This window comes from Pezoporus flaviventris, unplaced genomic scaffold, assembly GCF_033815535.1.
Source record: "Pezoporus flaviventris isolate CSIRO_AGI_PZ_B2104156 unplaced genomic scaffold, CSIRO_AGI_Pfla_v1 ptg000041l, whole genome shotgun sequence".
Lineage (NCBI taxonomy): Eukaryota > Metazoa > Chordata > Aves > Psittaciformes > Psittacidae > Pezoporus > Pezoporus flaviventris.
The window spans coordinates 6,698,821-6,714,785 of NW_026892589.1; the positions used below are offsets into that span (position 1 = coordinate 6,698,821).

At 42.2% G+C, this 15,965-nt stretch overlaps 2 protein-coding genes across 2 annotated transcripts in view; both read left to right on the top strand.

The window, feature by feature from the left end:
* The window catches only part of COMT (catechol-O-methyltransferase), a 363,225-nt gene that overhangs the window by 89,717 nt on the left and 257,543 nt on the right, over positions 1 to 15,965 (top strand). The gene's annotated exons all lie outside the window — the stretch shown is intronic.
* The window catches only part of TBX1 (T-box transcription factor 1), a 162,020-nt gene that overhangs the window by 24,747 nt on the left and 121,308 nt on the right, over positions 1 to 15,965 (top strand). The window contains exon 2 of the mRNA XM_061465583.1: positions 11,010 to 11,303. The gene's annotated coding sequence lies outside the window, so the exon portion shown is untranslated. The remainder of the gene's footprint in view (positions 1 to 11,009; positions 11,304 to 15,965) is intronic.

A 15,965-nucleotide genomic window follows, 5' to 3' on the forward strand; every position in this document is an offset into this window, starting at 1 on the left:
TATCCATGAGGCTATTCATGACTTGCACTTTAAAATTGCGGTTTTGTCTGGGACAAGATAGTCTCAGGGACAACTGTGTTTGAATAGTGAAGAAATCAAAATCTAACACACTGCAGAGGTTTATATCTATGGCATTTAAAACATGTTGCTGGCAGATGATATGTTGTTGCTAAGGGTATGACAGATTTGTTACTAATTATTATTTCATTATTAGCTCTATCTAGTTCTTCACTCAGTTCTGTTGTATTATACACAGTAAGTAGTACTTAGATCTTCATCCAGACTTAAAGTTTCCACCTCTTCTCCAATTTGGAGAGATAATGAATTAAGACAGTGTTGTTGATTGGTTAACCTAGAGCTGTTTAAAAGCCCGTTTGTGGAGATGCTTAGGGAGGGGAGAGGTAAGTCACCAGCCGGCTGCCCAGCTCAGCTGCCCCAATATAAAGACAGACTGATTCTTACATCAGCCCCCATCTTTTAGCTGACCAATTACTTTTAGAAACCAGCATTTGCAGAGCAGGGAACCCTCCATTTTCTTGGGAAAAAAAAAAATATCAAAAAAAACCAAACCTCATTAGTCTGGATTTTAGAGAGTAATTGTGCTGCTTTTTACAGTTTCCTGAGCAGAGCAGACATAGGAGAGCATTCTACTAGATTTTTCTCCTGCTTGAGATATATTCAAGGTGGTAAATGTACATTGGCAGTGTTGCAAATGGAGGCTTTGCATAGCTGTACATGTTCCCTTTCTCCCTACCTCTTTCAAGCTTCAACAGACGTGAAGCTTGAAAATCTCAGATCCAGGAGCTTTTACATGAGAGCAGCCAGATCTCTGGACATTTGCAAACTCTCATTTGAGAAGCTGCAGTGACATTTGGAGGCTGCTTCTTTCATAGTTTGGCTCCCCTGTCCTCAAATACTGTTTTTCATATTGTATGCTAATAGCCATAGTTGGGGTCATGGATTATAGGAATTTAAGCTGCCACCTTATAAAATGTTAGAAGAATCCAGTGAGATATTCAGAACATGAGTGAATTTGAGCCAGCTGGAAACAGAATACAGGAGGTGGATTTTCTCCTGGAGGGATACTAATAATTCCTGGTACAGATCAAAATGAAGGACAGTTGGGTTGGTTTTGGAAGGCAGTTGGCTATGCATGAAGAGAATCCCTCTTCAGCCACAGCTTGACACAAGGAGGTTTTTCACTTTTGTAGTGGAGATCCACTTTCCGGTTTGCCGCCTGGGGGAGTGTATTTGCAGGCATGTGCTCTCCCTATGGCATGCCACGAGGCACAGAGAGAGCTGTGTGTAATGATCAGACACACCATTCAAATGCTACAGTTGCTTAGTCTGACAAGACAAGCAGAGCTTGGGGAGGGGGGATCCCAGAACCGGCAGACAGCACAGTGCATGAGTGACCCTCTTCTCTGCTGGGGTAACCAGTGCCCCCCAGGAGTCCAACCCTGCCTCTGTATTGCATTCTACTGCACCTCTGTGCCACATCAGCTTGCCTATGTAGCAGCTGACAACCCAAACATAAGGGTTAGAAGAGCCCTGGAACAGTTGTTCCCTGCTCCAGTCTTGCAACAGCCCTGAACTACCTGTAGACTAAAGCTGCAACAGTCACCAAACTCCAAGGCAGAAGACTGCCATTGGTGCAGGGGCTCAAGATCATCATTCAACCCTGACAGCTAGAAAACTCCATTCACTGGTACAGCACAGCAGTGTGTTTGGGCATGAGCTTAGCTTTGGCATTGTCCTTAGAGGGACATCATGTGCTGAAGCACTTTTCTGAACTGATGCCAAAGGATGGCACAAATGGTTGTACCAATATGCACCAGTGCATTAGCAAAATGGTTTTAGTAGATGGGCAGGGATGGGAAGTCTGTGAAGCTTGTCATAAACTTTAATCAGTAACAGGGTGGGGAAAGGAAGAACACTTAAATATTTTTTACATTAGCTTAAGTAAAAACGTGTGAATTGATTAGATTCCTAACAGAATGATAGCCGAGTTTGCTGCTGTATCTCCAATGTTTGCCAAGCAATCTCTATGGCAGCAAATACAGCAGAACTGCTGTCAGGTGTGAGCATGCACATAGTCTGGGTAAGGAAATTTCAGCTATGCAGGATTTGCTATGCACATATTCACCGTGAACAATGTCAGGAGACTGGAACACTGAGGATCTTTCTGCTTCTCTTAACAAATTGTAGAAACCCTTTTCTTACAGGGATGAGAAAGACTGACGTGCTTAGTTGTCTACTGCTGCCCACTGTGCTTTAAACATGCAAACCAGCCTTAGCTCATTTATCTTCCTGGCCTGGGTTGTGCCTTCTTTGATGAAATAAGTAACTGAAGCTCACTAGGTTACTTATAAGTAAAGGGAGGAACAAAGATGAGGAAGACATTCCCCAGCGACTGCATTGCTTTGGGTTCAATCATTTTTCTTCTCTATTACCCTGATCCCTAGTTCACACTGTATATGTCTACAGGATAGATTAACTACCTCCTCTTTGCATGCAGTGTGCCCCCAGGAGGCTGAAAACCATGCAGGTGCTTTTGATGTGTTTTCTGTATAGGTCTTGAGTACATATACAAGAGGAGTCATTGCACTCTGCTGCCTTTTCTTTTCCTTCAGTGAGTCTACTCTGAGGTATCCATGATGCCTCAGGATGGCAATAATTCCAGTGCACTGAAATTCACTTTATTCCTCTTCTTGCTGGTGGTTGCCTCTTAGCTAGGTGTGCAGACACTACCAAAGAGATCTATCAAAAGTCCTTTTATCCTATACTACTCCATAATGCCACTGCATCTTGCTGAACATGCATTATGGTCTTCTCAGCAAACCAGTAATTTCAAAAAGAACTTGCTGGAAGAACTTTCCTCCTGCCGTCTAATGAATGTCGGGCTACCACCTAGTGTTTCCATCCAGAATATCAGGGCATGTGGAGTGCCAAGGATGTGTTCCTTCTCCCTCAGTATCTCTGTGTGGCAGATACTGCTCTAAAGAGGTTCACAAAAGAAGTAGACCTCTTATACTTCTGCCACTTTCCTTCAAAGAATTCAGAGCTGCAGCCAGACATGATTCAGTAACTCTTCATTTTGACCAGCTTTCCCGTTTTGATCAGATCACCAGAGTTTTATGTACATTCAGGTATATTTAGATGATCTGTTGGGCTGGTTAATGGAAGGCAAATGCCAAACACTTGGATATTTATTATGATGTCCTGGTTATTTCTGAACCTTCAAAATACCTGATGATTCCATGGCTTGTGTTAGCACCTTGGAGCCTCAGAATCTAGTTGCCCTGCAGCTAAACAAATGCATCACAACCTACCTGTCTAGTACAGCACGTGCTTCATCAGTGTGTAGTGTCCAAGTGCTTACAGGAATCATCTGTTTGCTTATTACTCTTGAGAAGATACTCTCAGAAGATTTGCTCAGCATTGTCACTCAGTTAAAGGGAGAGTGGTCAGTTGTCTTAATGAGAAAAGGACCTAATTTCAAACATGTAAGTTTTTCTAAGTTGCCAAATCCCATTTGGATTTCTGAGGCAGTGGGATGATTATGCGACAAGGAGGATTTCCAGTTTTGTTGCAGAAGGCTTTTTGCCAATTTTTTAAAGCCTTAAGAGAAAATTTTTTACAGGGGCTTGGTAAGAAAATGTTCTTTATTGTTTCAACATGTTTTGGGACAAATAGAAACTGGTCCTGAGGCAAGACAGTATTCAGAATTAAATTAATTCTCTTAAATATGGTATTCCAAGATACTGTTGATATTGATGTGTTTCCCAAAGTGTGCGTGGTACTGTGTGTCCCCTTCTTCAAATGATACTGCCTTATTCAGTTGATTGGAAATGTGAGTAGATGAATTTTATCTTAATTTTATTCCCTTCAGAGATAGTATATCCTATAAAATTGGTACTTATTCTGCTGAGTATGTTTTGCAAGTTTGGATTTACCCTGCCCCATACACCAATAGGTTATTATTTTTGGAGTGCAGAGCATTAATGCATTAATGCAAAGTGACGTGTCACAGTGGGTCCTCAGTTTTACCAGCGTGTGGAAGGAGACAGACCTTGCCCTCTGTAGCTTATAACTGGAGATGGGCATCTTTGGAAACATTCTGGGGCTGCTACCTCCTGCTCGCACTCTGGTGTCACGACACCACATGCTTTTCCATGCAGAAGGTGGAATTGCCATTGCCATGTCCAGGTTGGGACACTGCTTCAGAAAGACTGATTTGGTTATAATCTCAAAGGAAATCTGAAAAGCAGAGCTGAGACATAAGCTTGGAGCTTGTGCCTTAACCATGCTGTTTCAGCAGGTCAATAGCTGAGGTGCAGGACAGGATCCTGAGAGATGAATGACTTGCTGAAGCCAAGAGGTCAGGGGCAGGGGGAGATTACAAGTCTCCCTGGTTGGTTGAGAGTGCCTGGTGCTCCATTTTACACATCCTCCTAGGAAGCAGCGTTTGTGGTACAAAAATCACCTGGGGCTTAGCACCACTTGCCAGTTAATCTCTGCCCTCTGTGTATGTGCAGCTGGGATTCCTCAAACGCACAGTGCACTGGGGAACCCAGGGTTCTGCCAGTGTATGGGAGGGAAAAACACAGATACCTGTGAAGGGAGAAGAGGTGTCTGGAGAAGCAAAAAGGCTGGGAAGTTTCCAGGAGACAGTTCCAGGCTTGCTAACAAGTATTCTCCAATGTGCCAAATAGCTCTGCAGAGGTCTATGGTTGCAGGAAGGGCTGCTAACAGATGTGGCTTATGGCTCTATTCACCTGTGATGCACAAACGTGGTACGAGGTGCTACTTTGTAAATTGGATTACAGGATTGGGAAGATTTGTTTGTTGTGCATTGCCAAGTCCTGGCTGTTCCTTCTTATTGCCTACAGCGGGGAAACTGCTCTCTGAGGACAGTGGAGTCAACTATGGGGGTCCTCACCACCATGAAGTGCTGAATCCTGATCCACCTGTGGGTGACAGCCTGGTAGGATGAGGTGATGGGATGGAGACAGATAGGTCTGTGAGCTCCAGAGTCTGTCCAGGAGGATGCTGCTCTTTGGAAGGGCATTTGCAGATTTATGGAGCTAGATAAGCATCGGTGAAGATGAGTAACGATGCCACACAAGATGAAGGAAAACTGCTTCCAGGAATGAGTTGTAAGGAAAACACTAAAAATAGTGTCAGCAATAGTGTCTATTCTAGCCCTGTAGGTATCTGGCAGTAAAAATTTATTGATTAGCTGACATTCTTGCTAACAGATTCTAACAAAGACAGCCTGTACTAGGCTGATTTTTATACGAATCATGGCTTGTGCATTGAAGACTGCTGGAAAGAAATTCCTAAAGCCTAAGCTCACTGCAGACAGAAACCATATAGCTTCTTGTTGCTGTGTGCCTCACTCATGTCCGTGCATCAGGCGTAGCAGGTCTGCTTCTCTGGGCACAGCTGGGGTTTTAGGTAGAAATCAGAGAGGAAAAAGGAAGACAAGAGGATTGCAACTTCCCTCCTGCCCCATGGCTCACTGCAGCACATTAGCTCTGCTGTGCAGAAGTGTCCATGCAGCTACTTGAGATTTTGGCTATATTAATTTCTGGGTGAATACAGATTAAAAGCTCAGTAGAGATGTTTGGTCTCTGTGACTTCTTTCATAGAAATCAGGAACTTGGTATTGAGACACAATTCCCTGTCCAAATTCTGAATTTTGCAGCCACATTCTGCAGTGATTCTTCAAATTAAATCCCTACTGAAGTAAACTTTTACCCAGTCGAGGCGTGGAGAAATGCTTTACTCTGATTCATGGCAGCAGAACATCTTAATCCCGGCTGCTCAGCTGATATTAATGCCAGTCTTTCAGTGCATTCACTAACATTTTGACTTTAATTCTTTTGAGGTATCTGTCTCTCAGATGCCTGAAGTAAAAGCCCAATCCCTGTGTTAGGTGGGCTTCTCCTGTTCTGTGGACTTGCTGAGAAAAGCAGTTCTTTATGGGGAAACAAATCAAAGCTTCTTTCTTGCCAGGTGTAGATGAATTGGATGGGTAGAGAAAAGTGGCTTTTTAATGCAGAGACGTGTGTTAGCTTAAACAAACAAACAAGAAAAAGAACAACTAAATCTGGGCATGAATTATAGCCTGCCTCAGATTTCAGCGTGTCACAGTTTGAATTGAGCTGGAGTACCTATGGCTTTTTTTTAAATTGCATTTGAACAAAAGTAAATACAAAGAGAAAGAAACCAGGACAGCAAAAGCCTGCAGGAAATTCCTCTACTGTAAACAAAGTCACCTTATGATTGATGTGAATGTACAGCCCCTTGTAAACATGTCTGTTTACTTGCAGGAAACCAGAAAGAACCCACATTGGGCGCTGCTGATTTTATCTAGCTTTGCTTAAATGCTTTTGGCTTCCAGTAGTCACTCCAGAGAGAGCACAGGAGTGATGGCTGCTCCCTGGAAAACTTGAGTCTACTGTACTTAAAAATCGATGCCAAATACTGCAGATGGGGAGATCTGCACAGGAAGGGTTGATAAGAGCATTTTGTGGCTATCCTGAACCTCAGCAGTGAAAGATTATTAATAGCTGATATGAAGCATTAATCCTTTGTGAAGGAGCTCTAGTTTTCAGTACACCTAAGTGAGGGTATTTCGTACCTCCAAAAAGATAGTACTAACCCTAGTCCTACACCCTGAGGTTCCTATAGGCTTCCACTGAAAATTCATTGTTCTAATAAAGGTTGTCAGTGTTGCTGAGGTTGATGAATTTTGTGTTGATGGAAAATGCTGTAATTATTTGTGGGACATGTTTTTATTTAAAGGCTTGTTTATAGCTGACAGTGAAATCCTGGCCATGGGAAACTGGTCGTAGTCTTTAAGGGGGTTGCAAGTCATGGCAAGCAAATCTGGATTTTTCTAATGGATATATCAGAGAAATGATGGGAAACTGTGAATTGTCTCCCCCAGAAGATGTGGTGCGGCTACTGCAGAGAAGCCTTGCGTTACGGAGACCTCAAGTTCATTACTTGGGTGATTTGGTCTTCATCATTGCCAGTTGGTTGTAATCTGTCTCCCAGGAGTGACTGCATTTCAGGGTTCCTCCCAAAGACCTTGTTCTGTCTTCACATGGGCAGAGGTCTCACTGTTTTGCAAAGGTTTTTTTTTAACTTGCATAAAAATTGCAGTTTTGAGACACTGAATGAACCATTACCACTAGCAAAATGCATCAAAATCTGCAGATCTATTCCCATGAGAAAATGTTACATGTGGGATTGTTTGCAAAAATGTGCCTCTGGTTTGTAAATTGCTTTGCCATAGAGTGTTATATAGAGGGGAAATAAGGAGGGAAATATTTTTTTCCTTTTGAGCCTATGGGTTTAGAATTTGAAAGCAGCTTTTCAAGTATTTTAGGCCACCAATCATTTAGTACCACAAGGGAGCTAGCAACGTATTGGCAACTCTGTCTTTGCATACATAAATTTTCAATGAAATATATTAATGTGCATAGGACTGTTCCCAGGCAGTGTTAGTCACCTATTCATTTCTGCGTTGTGCTACCACACAAGAACCACTGCATGAAAGGGGGTTCCTGTGTTATCATTTTCTGAGCTGAGTAAAACCCAAAATATGAAGGTGGGAAAGGGGGATTGAGGTACAACAGGCAGAGCCTGAGCCTTGCCTGAGACACATACTTAAGCACATGTTTAATTTAAGCTCAGGAATGGTCCCCCAACTTTGCCTGCTCAACTGGGAAGTCACATTTGCTAGTTTGTTACAGACCTCTACTGTATCCCCCTGTCCTTGTCTGCTTTCCAGGTGAAAAGTCCTCTCTCTCTTTAGTCTTGCCTTATGTGGAAGCTATTTTCTGTTCATCCTTATTGTCATTTGCTGTACGTTTCCTGGATTTCTTGTACCCCTTTAGAAGGAATGAACAGCACAGGGGCAGTGGTCAAGGCTCATGTCTGTTCTGTTCTCTGTTCATTTCCTAACAATTTCTAACATTACTCCTTTGGGTTTTTTTTTTACCAAGGACAAGTACTGAGTTGATGTCTTCAGTGCACTACCCCCAGGGATTTCTAAATCTCTTGTTAGAAGTCAGTGGTAATACCTAACCCAGACATATCAAAGGGTTTATGGAGTTTGGGTTCCTCCACCTGTACGTTACTTGGTAGTTATTGAAATGTAATTCAGTCTGGTACTTCCATACTTAGTTATTTGTGATCTCTCTATACTGCATCACCCTCAGTTTCAGATTTGACAATCTGGAGTGATTTGGAATCAATTGCAAATGTCATTTTCTTAATCACCCCTTTCCCGCACTGTTATGGATGAGTTGCACAAGAGAGATGCCAGGACAGGCCTTTGGAACAGGCTTAGCAATCCTGTTCTGCTGTAATAAATGAATTTCCTTTCTTTTAACAAAATCTACAAGAGATTGTTCCTTCTCCCACCATGACACATCGGGAATCTTTGGTAAGGGACCTTCTTGAAAGTTTTTCTTTGAAGAAGCCCCAAACATTTAAACAGTATCAGCTAGATCATCCTTACCCATATACACAGCAAATCCTTCAGAGAGCTCTAAGGGATCAGTGGTACCCATATCCCATATTTACCCATGCAATGTCTGTTCCTTAGCATATTTTCCACTAATTTCCTCACTAAAAAGAAGAAGTATAAGTACTCCAGTTCCAGGATCGCCCATAACTATATCTTCTAGTGAGCAGACATTTATGATGCCCACAAATTTAGTTCTAGATCTTAATGAAATCTGGCATCTTCCCACTCTGTGAAGAGAATTGGTCTCTCCCTGCAATTGTGCTTTCTATTTTTGCACTTTTTGAATAGTTATAATCAGGATCATCATCTTAATGGGACAGTTGAGAGACCAGTCCTAATCATTCCTATGTAGAAGTAGTAATGCTTACAGACTCAGTTTAGAGAAGAACAAAATTGGCTTCAAAGTTGCAGCTTTATAAGGGAAGTGCAAAGCCTGAATATTCACTCTGAGACATCTGCCAGGCACAGAAACCACAACAGCCATCTCTGGTTCCCCTCGGGATAATGCCAGGTGTGAAATCCTTGCAGTGCTGAAGGTAGTATTGGCAAGAGTAATGAGCTGAAAGTAAAAGGGATATTTGGGCTAAATAAAGGGAAAGTTATGTATGTCACAGTATAGACGGATAGACATATTAGCTGAATGAATAGCTGTCTAGAGGCTGGTAGAGATTTCCCTATTTAGAAGAGACCTGAAGTCAAGGTATGTTCGTGTTCTGCTCTGAGCAGAGCCGAGTCCTCTGAGCAGTAGCACGTTGATTCTGTGGCAGTGCTGTTCCAGAGGCAGCAGCCTCACTTACTCAGAAGTATGTAATTTTCTGACAACCAGTGTAGCTGACCAGCCTTTTACATCTTTAATCATGTAGTCTTTTGGTTTGTTAAGATAGAGAGGACAGAACAAGAAGAGAATTTATGCCAGACTGAGAACAAACATTGCCTCATGTGGGTGGTTTCATACCTTGGAGGCCAATCCCTCAACTTTCTGACTTGTTTGCCCCTTTCTTTATTTCTGATGGGAAAACAACCCAGAAGGATGTAAATCATGATGCAAGGCTCTGCACCCCATGTAAAGTAAGAAACTGGAGCAAAAAGGGCTGCCATATGCATGCTAAGAGAAAGGGAGAGACGGCAGAATGAGTTTCTTCTTAATAAATTTGACACAGAGACTGGGAGCGTGTTTACAAAACCCTGACTGAGAGTAGAGGAGGGTTTGTGTCTTTGTTTTTCTAAAGTGCAAAATCAGGGCTGGTTTATTGGACTCATGGGATTGGACAGTGTGTAGAAGGCCACCCATCTGGAAACCAGCTGATCACTGCTCAAACTTTCTTCCCAGGCTCCATCCCTCCTCTGACAGGGTGCTGGGGTTTTATGAGAGGCCGACAGCAAGGCTTTTACAGACCATAACTCCTTGTCTCAACAAAAATTGCTATAAATTAGCAGAAGAAAGGACCTGAGGGGATTGTCCCAATCTGGCTAGGGGTCCCAAATCCAAAGTCAGCAATTTTAACAGAATAATCTTGAGTTTTCAAATCAGTTGTGTCTGGAAATATCTTTTATGGGAAATGGGTGAGTGGGAGGTAGGAGACAGTGAAATGGAAGCAGAGAGTGAGAGGAGGTTATTTCTAGATGGTGAAAGTGTAGACCATGTAAGTCTTTCTTCCCCAAAGAGTTTATAAAGAAAATCAGCTAGTCTTTGGTTCTCCAGGAGTGCTTATTTCCTTCAAGCTGAAGGCAGCTTCTATATAGAACTTGGACCCGTACTCTGAGCCTGGGTATCCAAAATTTTATAAGCACTTAGAAACTAAGCTTGCCTATGACCTTCACAGTGTGTCCCATTTTCACAATAACCTAAATCTAATACATCTTGGAACACTCCATTCCCTTCTGAAAGATGTGGCAAAAAAACCCTTTCTTATCCAGATAACCAATCCAATACTAGGCTTGTATCCCAGAGTGGTTCCACAATAAACAGAGCATTTCAGCATGGAAAAAGATTATCTTGAATTATACAATGCACACAGCTGAGCATTGTGTCTGGTCCTTTCAGCTCTGCACGGAGTGTGCAGTCAGTGGGTGATGCTATGGGAGAGAAAGCATCTGAGGTTCTGCTTTTCAAAAACAAGGGAGTTAAGTACAAGCTAAAACTTTGTTCAGGAAACTAGTGAGGTATTTTGATACACTGTAGACAAATAATTACCCTATTAAATCCCCAAGCAGTGTTCCAGACTGGATGCTTTCTAATGAAAGCTGTTTATTGCCTCAGTTTGTTTTGGAACTTTTGAAAATATCAATGAAATAGAAAAAAAAAAAAAAAAGCCATTAAAAAGGATCAGGCAGCAATTTACTTGGGTTGAACATAAAAATTGCCATAGCAAACTTTCGCAGTGTACTTTCACATTTTATGGTAAACTGATTGGCTGTTCTGTTGCACGAAAGTCTCATGATCTTGATTTTTGCTTTCCAGAGTGGCTGAGTGACTGAGCCAAGTGCTTGAGGAAGAGAATGGAAGCCACTTGGACTTCTTGTCTCTCCAAGAGGAAGACATCTCTGAGCAATTCAGGAAAATACTACTTGTAACCAGTGATAACTGTAAGAAGCAGTTCTAAGCTGGACGACAGAGGAGAGGAACACCTAGCATCTTGCCTGGATGTTAACAGCAGTTAATGGCCATGTCTTATCTGGAAGAGAGAGCAGATCAGCAAATTTCAATAAGCAAGAAAGCCTTTATGGATCCATCACTACCTGAAGACAGCACCAGGTGGGCTGGAGAGGGCTTTGGGTGGGGACACCACTGGCTTGTGACTTTGAAGATGCTCTGTGAACTGGAGAGTTTTCTCAGTCATTTCACATGGTCTTTGTCTGAACTTAATCTGATTTATGGAGTGATGAGTTCAGTCTGTTTTAAGCTGTGGCATTTGGATGTACTGATGCTGGGCTTTGGTGTGGTATGAATCAGTAGGAATTAGGGCGAGTCGTAGCTTTAAGATGCTTCTTTCCCTGGTCATAGCAGTAAAGTCCATTCTGCTTTTAGCTGGTATATGTTTCACTTGTGGATCTGAATGCTGTTTGAACTGCAATAAGTGATTATTACCAGGTTTAAAATTAAGTCTGGCTTCCATATGAATGTTGACAAAGTCCCATGCTAGATCATAAGCCAGAAAGGTAATGTCTTCAGTTGGTGCTGTCCTCGTATGACCTTTTGGGTGTGTTAGTGCACAGGACTGTGACTGTGTTCTCTCTTCAACAAGATACAGCTGGGGAAAAATTATGGATTGCAACTCAGTGTAGAATTTTGGATGTGCAGAAATTGTGGCAATTGAATTTGGAATAAATTTCTTAAGCTATTTGCAGGAACACTTGGAGGCTCTCAAAGTGTCAGAGAAAATACACACTTCCAGTGTGTGAAATGTCCTGGCAGAAAGCTTAGCACAAAATTCCAGAAAACAAAACTTTCACCAACTTCCACCAGCTGGAGCTGTTAGTGTAGCTGCCAGTCTGCCTTGGTTCAGAAATTGCCTACTGCTGGTTGATCTGTAGCACTGCTGTGGTTGAAAGATACAGTGAAAGGGAGCTCTTTAAGCTCTCAAAATGTATTATGTGTGAAAACATTCAAATATACACTTAATTTAAACCAAAACTGTTGAGAATAATTTTTTTTTTTGCTGTTGGCAGGCATTGCCAAGAACTCCACTTTCTCCTGCAACAGCTAATTCTATAGCTAGGTCTGACTGGGGCTGGTCTAGTTCCTGTTAAGAACAGTGCAAAACTGCTGGTAGAAGCTGGACTGGGCTCTTCTGGTGCCCTGTTGAAATCTGTGGTGATATACCAAAGCAGAACAAAGATAACAGCCTCAGACTGTAAATTCGTTGGGGCAGGGACTCTCTGTTTGTGTGTGTTGTATAGTGTTGAAGACATTTGTCGACACTTCAGAAATAATGAATAATGCCAGTGTGAGGAGGAAATCTCTCCACTCAACCCTAGGTGTTTCTGCTGCTAAGTGTTGAAAGAGAAACACAGAGCCCTGAACTTTGAAGACTTGGCAGGTGAGGAGAAGGAAAAATCTTCTCACTTCCTGTTTAAATTTAAGCTTAATCTGCATTTGTTGGGTCTGGTAGAAATATTTGAGCTTTTAATTTAATGTTGTTGGTTTTGGGAAAACTTCTCGGGATGCATGGCATGAAAACACCTTAGATATGTGGCAAGGTTTTGATTTAATTTCTACTTTCATCTGTTTTCCATTACAAACCAGACTAATTGCAATAAGATTCTCTGTGGCAAAAGTACTAGGGGAAGTGTGAATTTGGAAGTTTTCTCACTTTACAGTAACTGTAAAACCAGTCAGCAAACAGGTTTTAAAATGATTTCATATGGGAGGGAGCAAAGACTGGGTGTCTTCATAGTAGCAGGATTTCACTGGCAGTATCAAGTTTTCAGAGCTCTCAAACTCAACCTATTCATATTTATAGAAAAGTTACTTTGCACACTTAAATTACATCACTCCTGTTTTAGAGACTTAAAATCCTATCATGAGCTGACATGCCCCTGGTGTTTGAAGTGCCCATATTAAAACTGTCCACATTTTGCTGTTAAACAGCTGATGGGTGGGTACGCTCATGAAAGCAAACTGCTTGTTCAAGAAAAGAAGGGGGGGGGGGAGGCTTAAAGTAGTGCTTATAGAGCAGGACTGAAGAGCCCCTTGGCATCTTTCTTCCACATGCTGTATTTGAAAGGGTCTCCCCAGGGTACTGTTGGCTGAGTTCCCTTGCTGGGCACGAGCGTGGTGGCTCAGTGTTAGCAGTGCACGTATTTTCCCCCTGCTTCCCTCTCCCAAACTGCTTTTGTCAGAAACCTTGTCACTGAATGATTCTGATTTAAACCAACACTCTTACAATAGTGCTCTGGCAACAGATGAAGCAGTGAAAGGCAAAGATATCTCTGCTCCCAGAGACCATGTGCCATGAGTTCATTGCCTCACTGATACTTTTCTTTGGATACAGAGTTGTTGCAATTTTTATTTCATTTTAGAGAGTGTCTTAATGGACAGTCCCAGGATTTTGAGCTGCCAGAATACTGGTGTTAAATGTCTCCACTACAAAAACTAACATTGAGCTTGTATTTGTGCTTTATTTTGCTATTCTTTTTTGTTGTTGTTGTTAGAGAAATGTTTGAATCCGCTTTTGCACTGAGGAAGATAAACCAGGAAACCTCTTAAGAACATGGTATTTTGCTGTGATTTATCCTACTATGGATTTGTATGGAAAGTCCTCTGGCTTGAAGTGTAAATGTCATACAACGTGTATGTGTATTCAGTGTGGTGAGCTGGGCTGTGGTCCTGCTCCTTCCTTCAGGCATAGCAGAAGGTAAAACCCCTGGTGACTGTGAGGACTGAGACACAGCTGTGGGACAGCTCAGTTTTCCCTCTTAGAAAGCTCAGGTCTGCCCAGCTTACCTTTCTGCTTTGCAAGATCTGTCTGCATCATTTCTAACCAGTGATCCCAGCATCCAGGACCTACAACACAAAAGAACAGAGCAATAAATTCTGGCTCCCTTGTTTCTGTGAGAATTATTGATTCTATAACTTTTAAATGTATGCAGGTCTCTTTTTGGGAATCACCCTGTGGAACAGGCTCCTGTTCACTCTGTGCTTATCAGCTCATGATACACTATTGTTCTGTATGTGTTGACATCATTTGTGTAGCTGTTGAAAGAAGCAGGAAGGAAACTGAAATGCCAAATGAATTTCAAAGTCGTTATCACTATGTGGAAAGCGGACAGTTGTCATGTCAAAAGTGGCAGAATTGGCAGGACTGGATCTTGTGGCTTGGTACTTCTTTAACACAAAGTAAACAGCAAACAAGCACTTTGAGATGTGGAGAAATGGAGTGTCACTTTTTGCTGTTTTCAGGCTGACTTCGGAATCCAGGCTCCCAGTGGATGCTGCTGACTTTTAAAAAACATTTGTCTGCATTGCACATATAGATACACACTGCACTTTCTGCAGTCACTGTGTTTGTGTGGTTGGTTGAGCCTAATATTTGCATGTTAAAAAAACAATTACTGTTCCTTACGTAGTGGAAAGTTGGGTCTGAACTGTGAAGGGTAAATACATCTGTGGACATTTCCAAGATTTGGGATTCTGTAATTACAAGGTTTTGATCTTGGCCTGTCTCGAACTGTAGCTGAACAAAAACCTCCCCACTTTAAACTTCCTTTCACAATAGAATATGAAACCCCCAAAGCACTTAAGCCACAAAAAGCCTCTCTGGGTGACCTAGCAAGTTGTCATGAGGAGTTGATTCTGCACCTTTGGCCCTGGTTCTTGTATGGCTTGGTCTTAAGCTCTGCCAGGAAAAAAGTATTATTTCTGGTAGTATTTCCTGTATCTTGAAGGACAGAGTCTCTCCTTTTGCTGGATGTTACATCCCATCTTTCCCAAAGAGTTAGCCCTCATACAATAGAGAACAATGCTAGTTTGGCAGTAAACTAGATCAGCTGATCAAGTAAGTCCTTTCTGTAGTGAGTCTGTGATGCTGCTGTACTGGAATGTGTAGAAGGAGCCAAGAAACAGTTATGGGAGAGTAAAATTGCAGTGTTTGTTCTGGAGACTGGCAGAAGTGAAAAACACATATAAAGCAATCTATGTATGCATGTATATGATAAAGCAGAATACCTTTTAGGCACATGACACATTTGATTACATTAAAAATCCTTGTGTTCCCTTTTCTTCCCTTGCTTTTCATGTTGGCTGGTGGTCTTGCACTGTGATGAAGAATGTAGATGGGATGTTGGACCTTCAAGCCTTCTCCAGAGCTGAGCAAGCTGATCAGCTGTGTTTTCATTTGTTTCTAGGACAGCAGAGTTTTTAATTATTATTACTTTTTATTATTTACTGTATTTAATCCTCTCCTCTTCTTTGCCTATCCAGAGCAGGGAAGCACCTGGTCCCCTCCCATTGCTCTTTGGCCCTCCCTAAGAGCTGCTTGTTACTAGTTTGGAAATCCCCTGCTGACTGCAGAGGTAGGAGCATTGCTCAGTAACACTTTCCCCACTCTGTGCCCTCTTTATGGGCTCCACTTGTCTGCACAGAGGATGTGGCAAATTTTCTTGTTTCCACCCTCATGGAAAGAACTGCTTGTCGTTAAGATTATTTGCAAGTGTGGTGGTTTGTGGTTATATTATTGCTTCCTCCTGTAATTCCACATGCTCTGGCACACAGGGTGTTTAATAGCATCCTCAGGTTGACTCCACAATGACAAATTTACTCAGACCGCACAGACTGCTCATATCCTCAGGTAACAAGCCGAGTTGTACAGTTAGATTATAGCCCTTTGTGCAGGCTCCTGAAATACAGCCTTCACTCTAATGTAGAGTCAGTGTGAGACCAGACATCCCTCAGGTGAAAGCAGTAGAAGAGTAGCTG